Here is a 22,646-nt window from a genome sequence, read left to right as displayed (position 1 = left end):
TAAAGAGACGGTAAAAGTAATATAAAAGAGTACAGACAGCCATAGATTAAAGGAGTAAAGATAATAAAATAAATATTAAAAAGTAATAGAGAAAAATGTAAGACATGTAAAGATAGAATATTCACAGAAAGTCTGGATTATGTGTATTCTTGTGTTCTCTTTAGATTTTGACTGTTAATAAGCTAACTTCAGAGAAGCATTTGGTTCTGGGGTCTGCTAAACTAAACCAACATATATATTTTAAAGGTTTCTTGACTTCAAAATTTGAGTCTAAGGATATATTACTTTGGAAATGAGGTTCTGCTTTTTTTCCCCACAGATGATAGGAACCTGTAGATTCCCTTCAAGCTAATGTAGTATGATGGAACAAGACCCCCTGAACCCTAAAAATACTTTGCCCAACAAACAGCAGGAAGCAGTTTGGAGAAAACTACATCCAAATTCCCAAAATAATTGTTTATAAAAGTTTATTTTCATTTTAAAAGGATTGGTTATAAATGATTAATAATTGCAGTCAATTTCTAAAAAAGGAGGGGATATAATATAGAGATGAATATTTATATTGGTATGAATCTTGGTCTACAGATACAAAATTAAGGTCAATTTTGTTACACTGTACATATGTATTTCTGCTCTTGTTTAAGGTATTGTGTTTATGCAGCTCATTTAAAAATGTATAGTTAAGAAATACAGATTAATAGATAGTCATCTAATAATCAATTAGATTTTCTATATATACAGAGTTATATTTCAGTTAAATAGATAATCTTCAACACTTCAAAAATACAGAATATGGCATTTAAAATGTTTTTAAGAACTTAGTCTTTTCTCAACAGTGAGACATATCTGTTTCCAGCAGCACCAATTACTTCAGAGAAGTTGATGGACACTGAAGAAACTTGTTATGGAATTTCCCTTCAATGTGACAAGGCTAGCCATTGGGCAAGAAACTGCTCTTGCCTGGACTGCTTGACAGTGTACTGTATAAACTGGACATGCAGAGGTTACTGCCCGAGAGCCGGATACTGCTGTACTGCGGCCATGGCGCTCCCAGTCTCCCGGACCATGTCTCACTTAGTTGAGCCGCCACCCCTCCACAACAACAACAACTGCGAGGAGGGGGAGCAGCCCCTGCTGCCCGCTGGCCTCAACAGTTCCTGGGTGGAGCTACCTATGAACAGTAGCAATGGCAATGATAATGGCAGTGGGAAGAATAGGGGGCTGGAGCATGTCCCTTCCTCTTCCTCAGTCCACAATGGAGACATGGAAAAGAACCTTCTGGACGCACAGCATGAGTCGGGACAGAGCAGCTCAGGAGGCAGCTCTCCCTGTGACAGCCCTTCACCACAAGAAGATGGACAGATTGTGTTTGATGTTGAGATGCACACCAGCAGGGACCGTAGCTCTTAGTCAGAAGAAGAAGTTGTAGAAGGAGAGAAAGAAGTTGAGGCTTTGAAGAAAAGTGCAGGCTGGGTATCAGACCTGTCCAGTAGACCCAAAAAAATCCCACCCAAAGAGTTCTATTTCAGACACCCTGAATGTGCTGTATCTCTAAGCATGAGGAACAGTGGAGCCATGAAGAACTAACGGTCTTCATCCCGTCTCTCTTCCTTTCTCACGTGTTGGCTTTGGGGCTGGGCATCTATATTGGAGAACGACTGAGTACTACTATTTATTTATTTATTTATTTATTTATTTATTTATTATGTATACAACATTCCTTCCTTGTATGCTTGCATGCCAGAAGAGGGCACCAGATCTCATTATAGATGCCCGTGAGCCACCATGTGGTTGCTGGGAATTGAACTCAGGACCTCTGGAAGAGCAGTCAGTGCTCTTAACCGCTGAGCCATCTCTCCAGCCCTCTGAGTTCTACTTCTGAGCACCTATTGAAGAAAACAAAAAGCACCTGGAAATGCGCGTGGCCTGTGAAGTGGTGTATTGTAGTTTGAATTTGAGACCTATTGTAAGCATGATCCCCAACCTACAACACTATTTTTACATACCCGATCCCAATAACTCTCGAATCCAGTATTTTACTCAAATTCTGTTGAGGCATTTTACTAACCTTCTTCCCTTTTGGGCCTGTAAGACACTTTAGAGATTCCTCACAGAATTTCCTGTCATTTAGAAATTTGCAAGGGTTTTCTTCAGCAATGCCACCAGCAGATTATAACCTTGTCAACAATGCCATCATTTCCTCTTAGTACCACCAGAATCATACCTGCATCATTCACGCTAGAAGCTGAATTCCAGCCATACAACTACATCTCTTTCTAAAAGAGGTCAGGTTTGCAAACAGTACTATAAAAGCTTTGTTTAGTTTTTGTTTCCCAGAACAAAAAGCAACCTTTCCTAAGCTTGAATTTATAGTTATTAAAAACAAAAGAAAACCAACCCCCTCCCCCCAAAAAGCAAGACATAAGGAAAAAAATATCCTGGGCAAAAAATGGGACATGCAGGGCCCACAGAAATATGACTGCTAGACTTGCCAAAAGAAGGTGAGATAGTCCTTCAGGGTTCCTGTTTCATGAAAGAGTGTGTGAGACATTCTGCTGGATACAGAAGAAAGTGACTGACAACTGCCGATATAGGCAAAATAATCTTCCAAATGTCCTGCTTCATGAGAAAGTCTGCCAGATACTGTGGGCCTGTGGACTGAAGATGGATGCCCCAGTGTTACAGAAGAACTTTGGGTGACTGTCTAGACACCCAGATGTCTCTGTTAATTCTAGAGCTTTGGGAGTTGCTTACAATGCACTTCCTGTTTACTTAGGTAATATTATATCCTCCTGGAGTCTTTGATGCAGTTGAAGACAGTTATAGTTTTCCTTAATCATGATAAAAGATAAATTAGACATAAAACTCACAAAGAAATATTGTAACTATAATTCTTGTTTGATTTTGTTACATGTAATTTTTCTATGTTAAAGTTAAGATGCTGTGGAATTTCCCTCTGTACACTGTGAATGTGTTTTATTACCATTGGTTAATAGAGAAGATGCTTGGGCTTATGACTGGGCAGAAGATAGGTAGGCAGGAAAACTAAACTGAATGCAAGGATAAAGAAGTCAGAGTCAGAAACTGGGCTGTGGTGGCATACTCCTTTAATCCCAGCACTCGGGAGGCAGAGGCAGACAGATCTCTGTCTTGAAAAAAACAAAAAAAAAACCCAAAATAAAAGAAGAAAAGAAAGAAAAAAAAACCAAAAAAACAAACAAAAACAGAAGTCAGAGGAGTTAGGCCAATGCCATGTAGCTACTGAAGGAGAAAGACACCAAAACTTTACTGGTAAGCCACAACCTCATGGTGAAACACAGATTTATAAAAATGGGTTAATTTAAGATATAAGAGCTAGCTAGAAATATACTTGGACCATTGGCCAAACAGTGTTGTAATTAATATAGTTTCTCTGTGATTATTCAAGTCTGGGCAGCTGGGAAATATAAGCACACTCTCTCTTTACAATGAAGCATGTTTCCAATGATGCTTCTCACCAGGAAACCTCTCAAACCATGTTCTAAACAGCTTAAGACCTTTAACTGTGTTTATGATATATTTGCATTTTAAAAATAAATTCGGAGGCTGGAGAGATGGCTTAGAAGTTAATAGCACTGGCTGCTCTTCCAAAGGTCCTGAGTTCAATTCCCAACAACCACATGGTGGCTCACAACCATCTATAATGAGATCTAGTGCCCTCTTCTGGTGTGCATACATAATGCAGGCTGAACACTGTATACATAAAAAAACAAACAAACAAGTAAGTAATTCTTAAAACAAAACAAAACAAAACCACCAGATTCTATTTGTCGTAACCAAAGCTGACGCATATGGTTTCAAGAATCCATTTCCTTGATGACCCAAGGCTGAAATCTCAGAACTTGGTAGAATGAGACAGCAGGATCCTAAGAGCTAGGCCAGCAACCTCGGCTACATAATAGGATTGCGTCCCAATGAAGAATTTAAGAGCTCTGATTTGAAGTCTTTCTGTAATAATATTTATTTTCTATATGTTAGTTCTTTTGTAGAAGGCTGAGAAACTTATTGCAAGATAAATCTGCTTTGTTAGAACTCTGAAAAGGTCAAAGGGGAAAAATGATTCCCAAACCCACTGTGGAATGATTATGGTATGGTTTTTTTGTTTGTTTGGTTTTGGTTTTGGTTTTTCAAGACAGTGTTTCTCTGTAGCTTTGGAGCCTCTCCTGGAACTAACTCTTGTAGACCAGGTTGGCCTCGAACTCACAAAGATTTAACTGCCTCTGCCTCCCAAGTGCTGGGATTAAAGGTGTGTGTCACCACCGCCCGGCTTGGAAGGCTTATGTTTTACATCTAATATAAAATATATACTTTATAAATTTAGAAAATTTCTTTAAGCTCTTACCATCTACTTAAACATTTTATTTCACTTTAAAATATCTCTTGGATGTGTGGGTGTTTACATGTCTATTTGAAGCATTTATATTAGAATTTAAAAGTTTAACCACTGAAAATTAGCTAATGTTTAGTTTTTGTCTTTTCTCTCCCCACCTCTTGTTTGGTATGTAGTGCAGACTGGCCTAGAACTCATGATCCCAGCCTCGGTCTCCCTCCGTGCTGGCACAACAGATGAGGGCCACTGAGAGACCAAATTAACATTAGTACGGTCATGACAGGCTCCAGACTAAGAATACTGGAACTAGGCCTCACCCTTTCAATAACTGTACCCTGAAGGGGACCACTCAGAATTGAGACAAACAAGTACTAGATGCTCCAGAACATTAAGAATAGCTTACCTAACCTGCACATAGGTTGCCAATTTCCTTACAGCAACGTCAGTACCAACCCCCGTTTGATGAGACTCCTGCTACCCCACTCCTGCCCAATCAGGAGCTCATCACCCGTCTGAATCCAGAATTCCCATACCCCGCCATCCTTTACTTTTTTTTTTAATTTTGTTTTGTTTGTTTTGTTTTGTGTTTTGAGACAGGGTTTCTCTGTAGCTATGGAGCCTGTCCTGGAACTAGCTTTTGTAGACCAGGCTGGTCTCAAAACTCACAGAGATCCACCTGCCTCTGCCTCCCAAGTGCTGGGATTAAAGGCGTGCACCACCACTGCCCAGCTCCATCCTTTACTTCTTAAAAACCCTGCCATAGCTGAGCTCATTGCTCTCCCTGATCCAATCAGTGTGTCAGAAGGGATGGAGCACCCAACTCGAGCTTGCAATATAAGCTCTTTGCCTTTGCATGCGAACTCAGATTCCTGCTGGTTCTGGGGGGCTCATGACGTAGGCACAACAGCCACCACATTCAGCTGCCCTTCCTGTTTTTGATTTTGGAATGCAGGCCTCAGACGAGGTTGCTTTGCGTGGCCTGTGGATGAGCCCCAGTGCTCTCTCCTCTGATACGGTGAACACTCCCCATCATGCCACAGGACAGGACAAATCCTGTCATTCTCACTGAGTGGGTGGAAACATTTGCCATGATGAGTGCGAAAGCCGGGCTTGGTGGCTCACGCCTGTGAGTTTCTCGCGAAAGGGTCTCATTCTTTAGTGTAGGCTGTACTCGAACCCCCAGCTATTGGTGCTGTTGCCTCAGCCCTCCCAGTAGTAGCATTACAAGTGTGTGCCCAGAAACCTGGCTTGGGTATGAACTTTAACTATGGTTTAGTCCTCTGTAGCATTCTGGTAGTTTCTGCGGACAGGCGACAGACACTGGAGATACCACTTTTTATTTTGTTTGTTCTGTTGTTACTATTTTCTGAGACAGGTTTGCTCTGTGTAGCCCTGCTTGTCCTGAAGCTAATTTTGTGGACCAGGGTAACCCTGAGCTCAGGGATCAGTTGCTGGAATGCTGGAATGCTGGCCGGGGCCACTGGCTCAGAGCTCCACACACCATTCTCGTTCTCGAGATGTCTAAAGAGGGACTTACTTGGATTGGAGAAGGTTTAGCATTTGGCTAAGCCCTTGCTTCCTTTTTCATTTTGTCAGATCTCCCCCCTTCCCCTCCCCCTGAGGTAGGGTTTCTCTGGGGAGCTCTTTAGATACACTTTAGATCCACTTAGACTGGACTTTCCAAACAGATGAAAATCCTGAGCCAGGCGGTGGTGGCACAGACCTATAATCCCAGCACTGGGGAGACAGAGGCAGGCGGATCTCTGCGAGTTTGAGACTAGCCTGGTCTACAGAGCGAGTTCCAGGACAGCCAGAGCTGTGGTGGTGGTGGGCGATGATGATGCTGCTGCTGCAGAAGGGTCTCGTCCTCCTCTCCCCAAGCCTGCCCAGCCTGCCCAGCCCTGGGGCCACTGTTTGCACAGACATTTCTGAGTCACTAGCAACTCAGGCTAGGAGACTGGGGGTGGGGATCAGATCTGGCATGGAATAAAATTTTGCTCTTAGGGAGGCTGGTCCCCAGAGTTGAATCAGTGAAGCTTTTGGTTCAGCTTCCCGATTTAGTCTGGAATAAAGTTTGGAGGCAAATGCTACCTGGTAGCCGGCAGCCACACTTAAAAAAAAAAATCAATCAGACACATTGTTTGCCCCTTTGGGTTTGATGGACATGTTGTAATAAGGTCCTGAACCATCCACTACCTCTTTATGTACCTTCTGTCTAAAGACTCGTTGCTGGTGTGACCTATATTCATGGAACCACAAACAAAGGAGTTAACCATTAACCTTCAGGCCACCTTCAGATGAAGTCTTTTATATGGGGAGAATTATATAGGCTTCCATTGGTTGCTAAGAAGAAGCAGGGAAAGGAATCAGGTTGAAGGAGGCTTTTAAGGAACTGGAGTTGATGAGGATGCTGTTACCAAGCGAGAGTGTGACTAGAACTGATCTGTCACATTTCAGTGTAGCTCACACTCAGCATCCCACAACCATCCTTTCTGGAACAGAACTGGCCGTGGATAGAGTCAAGTTGTGGCAATATTCCGTTCATTGGTAACAGCCTCCAACCTATCTCAGGATGAGTGTCTGCTAAGGCGCCATTTAATATAAGGTGTCTATTTTCTGGGCCTTGAGAAAGCTTCAAGCCACAAAAGACATTATTTCTCTAACTGACTAAGAAGAACACATGAACCTTACCCCTCCACACACCTTATAATTCTCTTGGTGTGTTTTCTATTTTTAATTTTGCCATTTTGATTTTTTAAAATCTCAATTTCTTTTATAAGATTTTTTAAATTATTTTTAATTTTGTGTGTGTGTGTGTGTGTGTGTGTGTGTGTGTGTGTGTGTGTGTACCTGAGTACAGGTGCCATAGGAAGCCAGAGCTGGGTTCCTCTGAGCTGGAGTTACACGTGGTTGGGAGTCATCTGACGTGAGTGCCTCCGGGAACTGAACTCGGAGCCTTTGCAGAAGCATCCAGTGGCCTTACCTGCAGGGCCATCTCTTGAGCCCATATACATGTTTATTATTTATTATTATTAGTTTCTTTGAGGTAGGGTCTCACCTAGTTCAAGTTGACCTCTAACTCAACGCATAGCTGAGCTTGTCCTTGAACTACCGAACCTCTTGCTTCTACCTCTCCTGTGCTGTGATTATGGACATGTACCACAGTACCTGACTTTCTTTTCTATTTTTAATTGAGAGAAAAATTAAGTAGAAGTCTGGAGGTGGCTAGGTTTCTGGGAAGCTGCACAATTCAGGTAGTGCTTGAGTGGTAACTAATTTTATTGTTGTTTGACAGTTATAACAACAAAGGGCTTATTATCATCTGCAGATGAAATAAACGCACCGTCCCTCACCTGGAAGGCTTTCCATAACTTTTTCAGGCTGTATCGTAGCACCAGCCTGCTTATTGTATAAACCCATTTGAGTGCTAATTAACATAAAAATATTTATGTAAACCAAACCAAGAACAAAGGAACACGATCAGTCCTGTTGGAACAGTGAAGCACTCAGGACTCCCGTGAAACACTGTCGTGAAGTCTCCTGTGAACCTGCCTGGGGCTGCCTTAGTTTCCCTTTGGGATTTTTAGTAGATTTTCATCCGCACACTTGGAGTCTCCGTGCTTTGAGTCACTTGAACCCAAGGCATGGTGCGTTTTTCTTTTTCCTTTAATGTTAGGAAATGCTTTATTCCACCCTTCCTGTAGATTAATTATTTTTCAGAACCCATCTATTGCCTGTTTCACCTACTGGCCCCAATTTTCAGGTCAGGAAATAGAAGTGCAGCTGAGTTGGGGTGATAGGCTAACCACCATCCAGGAGCCGGGAGTCAGCAAAAGCGCACTCTCTGAGGCCCCATCCTGACTTCCGCTCCCTCGTGAGGCAGCTCCTGAGTAATTGCTTTTAGAGTAAGAACCACTGAGTCACAAAAATACAAACTGCTTTCGGTTCAACTATTTAATTGGCTTTGTCTATGTTGGAGGAAACTTATTTGCCCCTCATTGAGCATAGACTGGGCCAATCTGTTGTCATTATGCAATACTCTTCCCTACCCTCTACTTAGAAATTCCTTAAGAAAGATGATACTGTTTGTAAAGCTCCCAGGGAAAGGGTCCGTGGCCAGGGACCTCTGCCGCCGCTGTGCATTTGGGCTTTGACACAGCCTAGCACTAAAACTGAGCTACTTCCGCTCAGAATTTACAAACCTCAGCTTCGGAGTTTCAGAGTATTTCTTGTGAGTATTAGTCCATACATTGCTTAAGCAGCCTCTTATCTGGTTAGAAATAGAGAAACAAAAAATAACTAAAGTAATGGGTTATGATCCCTTGACGAAGAGTTAATTCGCGTTGTAGAATTTGCATTGTAAAAAACTGTCAGCTACCGGGCCGCCGGGGAGTGTGAAGTCCCATGTCGTGCCTTCGCTGTGTTCGTGAAGATGTGCGGTGGGCCCCTGTCACACTTATCCATTGTGGAAGAAGTGTTCATTCCTGACCAAAGGAATAGTTTAGAGTAGAAAAAAATTAACTAAAGTCAAGAGGTAAGGAAACGTCTATTGCTTCCCCTTAGTTTCTCATCCATCCCTATGCCTGTTAGGTGTTTAAGAGACGGGGTACAGAACACCAGCTTGTGCTTTGAGTCTTTACAATGGCAGAGTTTTCTGGGCAGTCAGCTGGCGATGGCGTTCAGTCCTGAAATACTGAACACCATTAATTTTGAGAATAGCGAGTGTGGATGTTTCTTAATTATTGTCACAGCCCACATATGTTTCAAGAGTGTTAGCTTAGTGATCTTTTTGATTTACAGTATCCCTGTGAGCTGAGTACCACACCACCCTGTTTTACACTGTGATAAAGGTAAAGCTTAGAGATGCTTAACAACGTGGCTCAGATGGCACAGATGGTGGATGATGAGGCTACCAATAAGGCAGGGGATGCTAAGGCCAGTACGCTGGAAACCAGCACTCCTCCATGGCCTCTGCATCAGCTCCTGCTTCCTCGTTTCCTTCCCTGCTTGAGTCTCAACTGGTTTTTCGAGGCAGGGCTTCTCTGTGTAATAGTCCTGGATGTCCTGGAACTAGCTCTTGTTGATCAGGCTGGCCTCGAACTCACAGATTATCTGCCTGTCTGCCTCCTGAGTGCTGGGTTTCAAGGTGTGCGCCACCACTGCCTGGGGAGTCTCAACTTCCTTTGATGATGAACTGAGATGTGGACGCTTGAGCCGAATAAACCCTTTCTTCTCCACGTTGCTTTTGTCATGGTGTTTTACCACAGTGACAGTAACCCCGACTAAGACAAATGCTGGGAAACCCTGTGTTTGGATGTTCTCATAGAGAAACTGGGTTCTACTCCAAGCGTTCACATGGCAGCTACAAACTGTCCGTAACTTCATCCCAGGGGATCTGGGATGTCCTCTGGATTCCGAGGGTTCCTCAACACATGCAGTGCATATAACTTAGGTAAATAGACACACAAACATGGACAAACAGTAAATAAATCTTAACACACTGTGAGATGAAAAGGATGAAGGCAGAGATAAGAGATGTTGATGTCTCAGCTGGGTGGTGGGGGTGCACACTCGGAGGGGGAGGCAGGTAGATTTCTGAGTTGGAGGCCAGCCTGGACTACAGATCAAGTTCTAGGACAATCAGGGCTACTCAGAGTAATCCTGTCTTGAAAGATCATGAGCCATGTTGTTGGCAAGAGAAAATCAGAGGGCGGTGGTAGCTCACACCTTTAATCCCAGCATTTGGGTGGCAGAGGCAGGCGGATCTCTGTGAGTTCGAGGCCAGTCCAGTCTACAGAGAAAACCAGATTTCCAGATTTTTCCAGAAACATATACACATACACCTTTTTTTTTTTTTCAGGATCCCATGTATCCCAGGCTGGCCCTGTATTTGTTATGTAGCCAATGACGATCCTTAACTCCTTATTCTTCTGCCTCTACCTTCCCAGTGCTTGGATTCAGTCACCAGACACTTGCCACTTTGAATTCCTTTGACCAATAAAATATGAGGATTATGTTACTTTTTTTCTTCTTTTTTTTCCTGGTTTTTTGAGACAGGGTTCCTCTGTAGCTCTGGAGCCTGTCCTGGAACTAGCTCTTGTAGACCAGGCTGGCCTCGAACTCACAGAGATCCACCTGCCTCTGCCTCCTGAGTGCTGGGATTAAAGGTGTGCAACACCACGGCCCGGCAGGATTATGTTACATTTTGGGACGAAGCACTCACCAGGACCAGGCTCTCCAGAAAGCATTCCCCCTTCCACATTAACCAAAGAGGCCAGGACTCTTGGGTGAGGCAGTCAAGAAACATGACAGCAACACACAAGGCTTGGCCTTGCTAAATTGGCCACAGTGCTTTAGTTCTCTACTCACTCAGAGATATGGGGTCTAGGTGTTTCTCAGGGATAGATGTCATCAATACAGCTGCCCAGCATCAATGCTCGGATATGAGGGTAGAATGTCCCCCAGAACCTTGTGTGCTGGAGGCTTGGAGGTTGCAGAATATTTGTTTACACTGTGAAGATGTGTTTTTGCCTAGGCACCTTCTGATTGGTTTAATAAAGAGCTGAGCCGGGCAGTGGTGGAGCACACCTTTAATCCCAGGATTTGGGAGGCAGAGGCAAGCAGATCTCGGTGAGTCCGGTGAGTCCGAGGCCAGTCTGGTCTACAAGAGCTAGTTCCAGGACAGGCACCAAAGTTACAGAGAAACCTTGTCTCGAAAAAATTGAATAAAGAAAGAAACGAAGGAAGGAAAAAAAAGGAAGAAAGGAAGGAAAGAAGGAAGGAAGGAAGGAAGAGCTGAATGGTCAATAAATAGGCAGGAAGAGGTTAGTTGGGACTCCCAGGGACAGAGAAGACTCTGGGAATAAAAAGGGGAGATACATCGTGATGCAGAGTGAGTCCTACACACAGAATGGGAGAGAGGTAAAAGCCATGTGGTAGAATGTAGATTAATAAAAAATATGGGTTAATTTAACTTATAAGAGCTAGTGGGACAAGCCTAAGCTAAGGCCAAGCTTTCATAATTATAAGTCTCTGTGTAGTTATTTGTGAACTGGTGGTCCAAAGAAAAACCTGATTATCCTTGACCTCTAGTGTGATGCCAGAAGGGTCTTTCTTTCAGAGAAAACAATTGGGTCAAGTTGCCCATACCCTCAAGAAAGGATTATTCTTGGCTCTCTTACATGGGCTTGGTTTGTAGGAATGGGATTGTTTCTGACTGATTTTTGGTCTTGGGTTTTTGAGTCAAGATATTAGACTCCAGCCTTGGCTGGAAGGCTGGTCAGGAGCTCACTGGGTAGCCTTAGCCTGGAATCACATTCATAACAATACTCTCACCTCTGCCTCTGAGTGCTGGGATCACAGGCACAAGCAATCATGCCTGGCATCACCTCTTTCCTGCTAAGTCTTAGTTCACCAGAAGGTTGCATACTGATGACACTGAGTGGTGTCTTCTCACTCTTTTGTTCCCATAGCCAGATTCGTGTCTGGGGAGGAACCTCTGAGAACCCTGTTGTGGAGGATTTTACACTTTGGCTATAAAGCTTGGAACATTGGTACCTGCAGATCAGAGCAGTTAGCTCTCACCTAACTTCTGGTATTTGGCCTTCGAAGATCTGAACTTCAGCATGGGTTTGTTTCTTAGGTCCTTCAGAAATTCCATTTGATAAATGGCCTCATGGTCTTTCCTTGATGTTCTTTCATATCAGTATCTGTGTTCATTACAGAAGTTTCCATTCAGACTGATTTTAGCAGCCTTATCTATGGGGACTAGTTAGGACCATACAGGAGAAAAGGAGGGTGAAGACTGGAGATAGAAGGTTTGCGTTACTTTGTATCCATCCATCCATCCATCCATCCACTCATCCATCTATCTATCCACCCATCATCCACCCATCCACCCACCCATCCATCCACCCATCCACCCACCCATCCATCCATCCACCCATCCTCCCTCCCATCCATCTATCCACCCATCTATCCATCCATCCACCCACCCGCCCATCCATCTATCCACCCACCCATCCATCCATCCACCCATCATCCACCCATCCATTCACCCATCTATCCATCCACCCATCATCCACCCACCCATCCATCCATCCATCCATCCATCCACTCACCCATTCACCCATCCATCCACTATTATAATTTCACGAGTGCTTGCTCTAAGTCAGTATTCAGGTGCTCTAGTAAGGAAGTCGTAAAATCTAGTTTTCTAATTTTTTTCAGTTGAGCCTGAGGCTCAGGCAGACGTACAGGCAGTTAATCAGCAACAAGAGATCACTCAAAGCGGAATGCTCACACTGAGGTCCCCAGCTGGAAGCCAACTCTCTGCCTTCTCCTTTGCTCTTGTCACCTTCCCCCTATAGAGGCTCTCTCTGTGTATATGCCTTTACAACAAAACAAAACAAAACCCTGGATCCCCTACATAGTGTAGCCAGGCTCACCTTGAATTCACAGTAATCCCCCCAGCCCTCCCATCACCAGGCCCAACTGTACACATATTGAATACTACATCTTTGATAGCAAGCAGTCTGTCTTCTCTTTCAATGTTCTCCATTATACCCAGTTCCGATATTTGGAAGACAGCGAACTAGAGGCTGTGTGGATGGAAGTGCACGCCCTCCCTCTCATATGGTTGCTTTCCAGCTGGTTCTCACATGGCACAGATACAGCATCCCGATCTTGGGGCTTTTCTTGGCATCATAGTTTCAACCAGCCTCAGACTCAAAATATTATATGGTCCCTGTGTTAAACAGGCACAATTTTTTGTTCTTAGTACTTGATTTATGCAACTTTTATAATATTAGGTATTAAAGTACCTAGAGATGATCTAAAGCAGACAGGAGAATGTGCCATAGATCGCACATAAACAGTCATCTTTTTAAATAGAGGACTGTATGGTCTTGGTGCCTGTAGAGGCGTCTGGAAGCGAGCCTTTATGGAAACCGAGGAGCAACTGTACTGCACGGGTGAATTCCAGCTTCCAACGATAACATCCCAGGAGAATAAAGTTGTATCACACAGACCTGCCACTAGAAGCCACACATTAACGTGTTGATAGTCATGAATAAATGAATACAACTTCAAAATGTGTATCTGTGGACTCCATAGGTGTGAGGGAGGACCGACAGTCGTGAGCCTCCGCCTTGACTGGAGGTCAGAGGGGTGGAGCTTATTTTTGCTCTCTCAAAGTTTGTTGACAACAGGTGTGGCTACAAACCAGAGATTCTGACTGAGGGTGTGGTTAATTAGTATTTTGGGTGTAGAGATGGATCTTCTCCACCTGGACCAAAGGTCAGAGAATTCAAGTCTACTCTTTATATTATGCTAATGAAGTCTGTTGCATTCCCCCCCCCCATTCCCCACCCCACCCCTTCTGGAGAGAAGCACATAGGCATGTGAAGAATAAATGAGGTGGATTCAGTATTCATTGAATGTCCCTCCCTATGCTGTTCTGTGTTTCCATCTCTTATTTCTCCTATATCTCTGTTCCTTTTGCTCAATAATTCTAATCCTCATGCTCCTACCTGGAATGTATGAGCTTTGTCGAAGCTGGCTTTTAACACCTAGTTGAAACTTAGGCTGTATCTACACATGTACACAAGTTATTTCAACTCAGATTTATTTTATCAGTTGTTCTCGTGACGCTTAAGGTGCTTCGCTGCCCAGCTAGCAGCTATGGCTAGCCAGGGCTACATGAGACCCTGTCTAAAACAAGCAAACGAAACAAAAATCTTAGGCTAAGACGGCAAACAAATGTGTTTTGAAATTGCATTTGTAACCAGCCTGTTTCGTCTTTTCTCCTACTCTCCTAGGACCAGCCTTTACCTGCAAGAGCCTTTGGTTCCTCTGATTACTAAGGAGAAAAGCAATTGAGCGTGGGTATGTGGGAGGGAAGGACAGAGGGAAACAGCAGCTGAGAGACAGGCAGCCGAGACAGGTGGCAGAGAAACAGGCGGACAATTGGAGGGAATCCTTTCCCTCTCCGGGTTTTGCCACAGGACTGTGTCCTCCTGTTCCAGCTAGTCTCAGAGTCTCCCCGATCACTGTGGGGGGGGGGGGTGGGGGGGTGGGAGGGGAAGCGAATGATGGTTTTCTTGTCTTTAGGCTCGCTGCTGCAGATCCTGATTCTGCACCTGCCGGAGGAGCTTGGCGAAGGAGAAAGCAGTCTTCCCAATTGTATTAATGCACCTGATGAGCACAGCTATCCAGGCCCTAATCTGAACGTAGCTCTTCTGAGGATAATAATGCCATCTAGGATGAAGATTGTCCTAAAATACTCCTCCGGAGCGCAGCAATTGTTCCCGAGTGAGGCATAAAGAGAATGCTGGTTTGAACTGGGCTCAACTCTGAATTGTGATCGCCCAAAATAACATTGGCTTCAGCTGACAGGAATTTCTTCTTTCACCCAACATGGCTAATCCAGCTTGGGTATGATGGCTCCACAGATACAAAACACTTAGGGTTCTTGTCTCTCTTGGCATGTGCTTTGACTGCAGGGGCCAAGACATCACTTTGGTTTTCACGAGTCATTATTGCCACATTTTTTTTTTCAACAGAAGGCTCAGGGTGCATCTCAGGGTTCCATCCTGTGAGGTGCACACATGACTTCTGTTTGCAACCCACCAGCCAGATATTACGTCAGTGGTCACATGACAGTAACGGAAGCTAGGAAGCAGTTACTGTAGTGAACACTTACCTAGTTAAAGATGATTTTATTCACAATGAAAGGACCACAATGCCTGGAGATACTGTACTTGCTGTACTTACTGGGCCAACGCAGAGAGCCTTGCTAGCAGGGAAGTTTAACTTGTCGTTTTATGGAACATTGGATTTCTTCAAAGGACATTTAAATCTATGCAAATCTCATGGAAACCAGTGCACTGACTGAAGTATGTGGATGTGTGGTCGGTGGTCTTTGATAGCAAGACAGAGATAAGTAAACTAGTTATATCTTAAATTTTTAATACGTTATTAACGTAATACTACCATTAGTTCCAGGGCTGGAGGAATGGCTCAGAGGTTGAGAGCACTGGCTGTTCATCCAAAGGATACTGGTTTGATTCTCAGCATACACGGTGGCTCACGTTGTGAAACTTCAGTCCCAGAAGATAAAATGCCCTCTTCTGACCTCTGAAGGCACTGCATGGAAAACATCCATATGCATAAAATAAAAACAAGGAAAAAAATTGTTTCATTTGTTATTATTAACTATTCCAAAGAATTTTGTTTTGTTTGTTTGTTTTAGACAGGGTCTTGTGTAGCCCTGGCTAACCATAGCTGCTAGCTGAGTTAGCGAAGCACATTAAGTGTCACGAGAACAACTGATAAAATAGCTTAAGTTGAAATGACTTGTGTACATGTCTAGAAGTGAACTGTGGAGATGGCTCAGGCTTGCTACATAGACCAGATCTGCCTGCCTCTGTCTCAGTGCCAGTTCTCCTAAAGAATTTGTTTGTATTTTTCAGGCAAGTCTCATGTAGCCCAAGCTTGTTTTGAATGCTCTACTTAGCTGAGGTTGGCTTTGAACTCCTGCCTCTACCTCCCAAGTGCTGGGATTGAGGTTTGAACCTGGATACCAGGCTCCAAAACACTTTAATTAATTTATTTATTAATATTTTATTTACTCTGTATATAGTGTTCTGAACTGCCTCAATAGGGCATCAGATCCCATTAGAACCACCATGTGATTGCTGGGAATTGAACTCAGGACCTCTGGAACCGCAGCCAGTGTTCTTCACCTCTGAGCCATCTCCCCATCCTGCACTTTGACACCTCCCTTTCTATGTGTAGGTTTCTACAAGAACAGGGCAAGCATGATATCGCAAACATGACTAGCCCTGATTTAATCCTGAGATCTTAGAAGAAGCAGTTGCCCTACTGTCTTTGAGATGAGAGCCGAGGTGGTTTGAATATGCATTTGTCTAATACTGAAGATGACTTTGCAGATTCTAGAGATGAGAATCTCAAATCTGGAAAGACAGTAAATCATTGATTGAGCGATGGATTAGTATCTTTGTCATTGAAGAAAGTTCAGCTCGTGTCCCGCACTCCTGAGAGCCCAGAGGCCAAACTGAGCAGGCAGCATGCTGTAGCATTCTGAAAATGAGTATTATTGCCCAAAATATATTAAAATATCAGCTAACAGAGATGGCTCAGTGGTTCAAATCACTTGCTCTTCTTCCAGGGATGAGTTCAGATTCCCAACACCTGCCTTCAACTACAACTCCAAGAGGATCTGATACCTCCAACCTGCAAGCACCACCTCTCATGTGCACATATTCACACGAAGAGTCATGTATGCTTGTAATTAAAACCAAGTAACATAAGCCTTTAAAAATACTATTGGGATGAGGATGTCGTTCAGTAGTATGTCATTAGCTTTGCTGAACAATGTCCTATCCATCAGAGAAGGGGGTGGTGGTCTGGGGGGTGGCATATATATATATATATAAAATTGGGGGGTTGACAAAAATCAGAAAATCTGCTAGACAAATTCTTAAAGAGCTGTAACACTTAATATATTTTATATTTCTTTTTGGTGCTTTGTCTTTTCATTTTCTCTTGTATAGTTGCCTTTTGTTGTTTCTGGGTGATTGTATTATTATTATTATTATGAATTATTATTATTTTCAGTGCTGGAATCAAAGCCAGAATCTCATGCCTGCCTGCCAAGCATTCTATCCACTGACTCTACCCCAGCCCCACCTTTTTTCCTGTTTGTTTGTTTTAGTTTCCTTTGGTCGAGTGAGATAGACTCGGAGCTCACAAATGTAGATAAGGTTGACCAATAACATTGGCCTTGAATTTAAACGATTCTCCTCTTTCTACATACTGGTTGCTGGCACGTCAGTTCTGTGCTACCACCAGCCAGTTTTATTTCTGCTTATTTAGAAACAGGGGCTCACAGAGATCCACCTGCCTCTGCCTCCCAAGTGACAGGGTCAAAGGTGTGCCCCATCATGCATCATGCCTGGTGTTCTCTACTTATTCTAATGGTCTTGAAAGCCAACTAATCCTATTTAGATGTCTGATTTTATGAATCACTGTTGCCAGTTTTTTATTCCTGTCCACAGAATTATCTACCCGTCTAAGTGCATTGAAAAGCAACCTTGTGTCTCCCTCAAACAAAGCAAAAATCAAAGCAAGCAAACAAAACCAAAAAGAAAGACAATACCAAGCCAACCAAGCAAACAAAAGAACGCACAAAAACGTGGCTGCCTGCCCTGGAGTTGACTGGCAGATGCAGTGACCCCGACGGAGTAAACTTGTTCTTCTCTTTCTTAGTAGGGTGGGGCTTTGTGTATCCTTCTCGGTGCTGGCTTTCCCTGACTTGAATTGGGGTCTTTGCTTTCTGTTTCAGTCCCTCTGAGTTCACGTGAGCACCGGTCCTATGGTCCTGCTGTGTCTGGAAGATTCTGTTGCCTTGAAGTCATCCACCACCTTTGGCTCTTAAAACATTTCTGCCTCCTTTCCCACGCAGACTTATTTCTCCCCTCCTAAAGTGGAGAGGGAGATAGGGAGGTACTAGGAGGAGTTGGGGGAAAGAATATGGTCAACTTATATTATATTAAAAGAATCCTAAAAACCAATAAGTTCATTAAAAAAAAACCCACAAATATGTCAAAACCCACCATCAAACAAAACTGTCCCAGGGCTTGCCACCAACTCAGATAACCTGAGTTCAATTCCCAAAACCCACAAAGTGGACTGAGACAGCCAGTTCCTGCAAGTTGTCCTCTGGCTTCCTCCGCACATGCACACACAAAAATCAGTGTCACAATAATATCATAAAAAATAAAACTACTGTCTCAGGCGAGTGTGGTGACTCACACTTGTATCTCTGCTGGAGGATCGCTGCAAGCTAGAGATGGGCCTGGGGGAGAGCCGAGCAAGGGGCCTCAAAACCAACAGAAAGAGCCCTCCCCTTCCAGGCTGTCTAGAGATCATTCTCCACAGGCCACCTTTCCAGCAGGCACCGTTTCTCCCACTCACTCCTCACGGTGACTTGGCCGTTTCTTTAAGGTTGTGGGAACAAGGGGTGCCCCGGAATTTTCATGGTTCCTGGAAAGCCCAGCGGTTATGAAGCTTGGAAAGCTTATTCCGTGTTGCAAGGTAACTGTGGGTAGTGCATGAGTTCAGTCTTACTTGAAGCTATAAATCTTATCTTAGTAAATAAAATAAAGCTGGCTAATGGTCACCCACCAGATTTTCTCTTTTTCTAAGGTATGGGCTTGAAGAAGAAGGGTTTCTATGGACAGCCCTAAGTAGCTCTTAAGAAGAAAACGGTCTTCCGTCATCCAAGCCAGGGCACCCTCACTGTGCACACACAACTTTGGGTGTTTCGTGTGACAGCTGTTTTCACAGCTATAGAATACCTGAGAGAATTACCCCAGATGTATTCATTTCTACCGAGATACTTTGAAAGTACTTTCTTTTTCCTAAGAACCAGGGGCTTTGTGACAGCATGCCAGGGCAGGCTAAAAGGCGCCGGTGTTCAAATTTTGTCTGCCGTACACAATTCCAATGGTTTAAAATTTGTCTCCCACACACAATTTCGGCTATTTATCTGTGCAACACAGTGAACCAGTGGCGTGTGGAGCCAGGGGAAGGCTAGCTTTGGGTCAGTTACCAGTGAAGTTAGAATCTCGGCTGAGAAGCCGCCTTGGAGGTTAAGTCAGCATCAGCCACAAGAAACCAAGAGACCCAGGTTTATGATTCTGTCCCAATTGCACTGAGATGTATTAAGAGACAAACTTCCAAGTCTTCTGCTGTGATTTTGGTGGAAATGCTGTAGATCCTGGTAGATGCAGAGTTCAGAAACCTCTGCCTATTGCAGTGACCTACACATCCCCTGGAGGGGACAACAGAGCCATTGTGTTTTAGGTGTTTACAACTCTGCTGGAGGAGGCAAGACCTGTGCATATGAAAATTTAACTAGCAGTAAAAGCCAGTATCTAAACAGGGCCAAATGATGGAGTTGTCACTGGGGGTTCAAAGGGCGTAGTGGCTGAGTGTTCGTGGGGGAAGGCAACACTGTGTACTGGAGGATTCAATAGCAGCTTGGGTGGAGGCGGCTGGGTTGGAAGGATGGATGGGTGTAGAGGAGAAAAGAATGGGGAGCGTTCCGGTGAGGTGAGAAGCAGCCTAAAGACAAATCAAGGGACTGGAAAGAACAGAACGTTCGCACAGGAGAGAGTGATTAGATAAGGCAGGCTGGGGCGGAGAGACTGGAGGAAGAGCCCCTGCGTGGAACAGAACAGCCGTACCTGCTAGTTGGCCGGCTGCTAAAGGAACAGAGGAAAACCTGCGCGTTAATTCTCTCATTCATCGTACCCGAAGCTCCTTGAATCTGAGCATAGGCTGAGCTGCAGCCATGTTGGCATTGGGCACTTACACTGTTCTTGTGTCCCTGCCGCTCTGGGAGCCAGGACGGTAAGCGGGGAGACTGTAGGGACGGTGAGTCTGCTCTGCAAATCACTATACGTTTGTTGAGGTCCACGGAACGTACAAGAGTGGACTCGAGTCCGTGAGGTCTGGGTGACGATCTCATCTATATGTGGAATTAAAAAAAAAAAAAACAATATAAAACCTTGGTCTCAGAGAAGTTCAGAGTAGAAGAGTGGGTTCCAGAGGCTGGGGAGGATAGGCAGAAGGGAGCACTCTTGACCACTCAGCGCCTCTCAGCCCCCTACACCCCTCCACTTGGATGGCTCAGTTGTTTAGGACACTGGCTGCTCTTTAGGGGACCCAGATTTTGCACCTAACTCTCAGGTGGTGGCTCATAACTTCCTCTAACTCTGGTTCCAGGCAATCCAATGGTCTCTTCTGACACACGGCAACAGGGACAGGCATGTAAGTGGTACACATACATACACGTGAGTAAAACGCCCCCACACAGAAAATCATCTTAAAAAACAAAACAAACTAACGCACACTTACGCATTAATTCAAAATGCCATAGTCATTGAGTAAGGGGGAGAAAAAATCCATCACCCGTTCTCAGTAGTGCTAAAAATGAAAAACTTAAAGTATTTGCATTTACAAACAAATTTAAATTTATTCAAGATGGTTATGGTGGTACACGCCTTTAATCCCAGCAAAGGCAAGAGGATTGCTGTGAGTTTCTAGAACAGCCTCGTCTATGGGATGCCTTGCTGGGCAGCCAAAGCTACAGGGTGAGACCCTGTCTTAATAAACAAACAAACAAAATAGTTATTTGAGAAAAATGCAAAACAACAAACAAAACACCCAAATGATTAGCATACGGGTGTGCGTCAGAGTGAGGATAGGTTTACGTGTAGGGAATGTAATTGAGTAAAAAGAGCCATAGCTGCCAAGGGTTTTACTCTTTAGACTCTGAGCACCAGAAGCTCAACACCATATTGGTTTGTGCTATTGGGCCCAGTGCTGGAACACAGTCCAACTCAATAGCTTCCTACAAATTCCGTTTAACAGTGAAAAGATGCCCTTATAGGCTAAAATCAAGGCAAGAATTGAATTTAAAAGATTAAAGTTCTTGTCTGGTGGTGGTGGCACTTGTAGGCTGATCTCTGTGTTTGAGGCCAACTTGGTCTACAGAGAGAGTTCCAGGACAGCTAAGGCTGTTACACAGATACCCTATCTTAAAAAACAAACAAACAAACAAATGAAAGATTAAAGTTCTTTTGAAATAGGTATTTGGAGTGACTTTTTTTTCATCTGAATTCTCTGAATAATTGCCATCACACTTGTTTTTGACTTTATTATCTTGACTTTATTTTCTTCAGGCATTAGGTACTATAGACTATCTCTTTAGTGATTCAGATGTTTGGTCATTTGCTGATAAAACTTTATTGGGCACCTAAATATTTTTTTCAGGGGTTACCCAAGGAAGAGATTTAATGGCTAATTTCAGCCTTCCTCTTCATTTCCCTGCCTACATCTCCTCCTCGGAGATGGTGGGAGGGGAAGCTTTTAAGAGGTCCAGCATCCTTAAAGAGCCCATTTTGATTTCCCTTCAGAGAGCTACCATTAGCGGGGATACTGGCCGAGCTGCCTGTGTATTCCCACATGCGTGGCTGCAGGGATAGAGGAGGTAGTCCTTTACTAATTCTTACAGTTGCGACATTGTTGTTTTCTTTTTAAGCACCAGCAAACTAGTTCCGGCAAGTTCCCCTGGCAACCTTCTTTGGTGGTGTGGGTTCACATTAAGTAATTGAAGAACAAAAACCAACCAAGAAGGTAAAATCCCAGTTGCTAGGGAGGTCAAGGCAGGAGAGCAGCAAGTTCCAGGATAGCCTGAGCTTCATACAGCACCGTTTAGTTATTGATTTTCTTAATTTTATTTTAATTATTTATTGAGACAGGCTCTTGCTATGTAGCTTAACCTGACTTCAGATACACTAAACAGCCCTGCCCTTGAACGTTAGATGATTCTTCTGCTCCCAGTGTGTTAGGATTACAGGTGCATGCTGCCAGGGCCAGCTAAGATTTTTTTTTTAATTAATTAATTTATTTTCATTTTTTTTTGGTTTTTGAGACAGGGTTTCTCTGTGTAGCTCTGGAACCTGTCCTGGAACTCACTCTGTAGACCAGGCTGGCCTTGAACTCACAGAGATCTGCCTGCCTCTGAGTGCTGGGATTAAAGGCATGCACCACGACCGCTTGGCTTTTTTTTTTCTTAGAAAAAAAGAAAAGTGATGGGGACTTGGGGTATAGCTCACTGGAGAGCATTTGCCTAGCATGAGTCTATTCTTGGACATTGCAAAGAAATACCTTAACTCCAAGCAGCCTCTCTTGATAGTTCCCTCATTTCTGTACCAAGGCCTCACCCTAGGGAATGACTGGATCTACAGCTCTGTTCCACATGGGTCGTTCTTTACGATCATTCAGTTGGAAAATGTTTATCTAAATTTTTATTTATTTAATGTCAGGGAGTTTAGTCTGAATGTATGTTTGTGCACTGTGTGTGACCCGGTGTCTTTGGAGGTCGGAAGAGGCCATCAGATCTCTTGGAAATGGAGTCACCAATGGTTGTGAGCCACCATGTGGGTACTGAGACCTTAATAGCTGCTGGGTACTAGATTGGGTGTAGGAACTGAAGCCAGGTCCCCTACAAGAGCAAGTGCACTTCCCCAATGAGCCGTATCTTTAGCCCCACACTGGAAAAGGTTCAACATTCATGTGGACTGCTTGGTTCACTAGTGTCAGCAGCATCTCCAGTACCTAACATCTCCCAACACCCCTCCCCCACCGTCCCGCCCTCCCACCGTCCCGCAGTCCCGGGAGTGCC

At 44.0% G+C, this 22,646-nt stretch overlaps 1 non-coding gene and 1 pseudogene across 1 annotated transcript; one reads left to right on the top strand and one right to left on the bottom strand.

Moving 5' to 3' along the window:
* Positions 1–1,065: 1,065 nt before the first annotated feature.
* Positions 1,066–22,646, top strand: part of LOC125398365 (BCL2/adenovirus E1B 19 kDa protein-interacting protein 3-like pseudogene) — a 74,692-nt pseudogene continuing 53,111 nt past the window's right edge.
* On the bottom strand, positions 16,833–16,890 carry LOC125398392 (U7 small nuclear RNA). The gene has a single exon (XR_015001492.1). It is a non-coding gene; the product is annotated as a U7 small nuclear RNA (small nuclear RNA).

Source organism: Myodes glareolus, chromosome 5 (genome assembly GCF_982192425.1).
Source record: "Myodes glareolus chromosome 5, mMyoGla1.1, whole genome shotgun sequence".
NCBI lineage: Eukaryota > Metazoa > Chordata > Mammalia > Rodentia > Cricetidae > Myodes > Myodes glareolus.
This window is presented reverse-complemented; position numbering and strand designations above follow the sequence as displayed.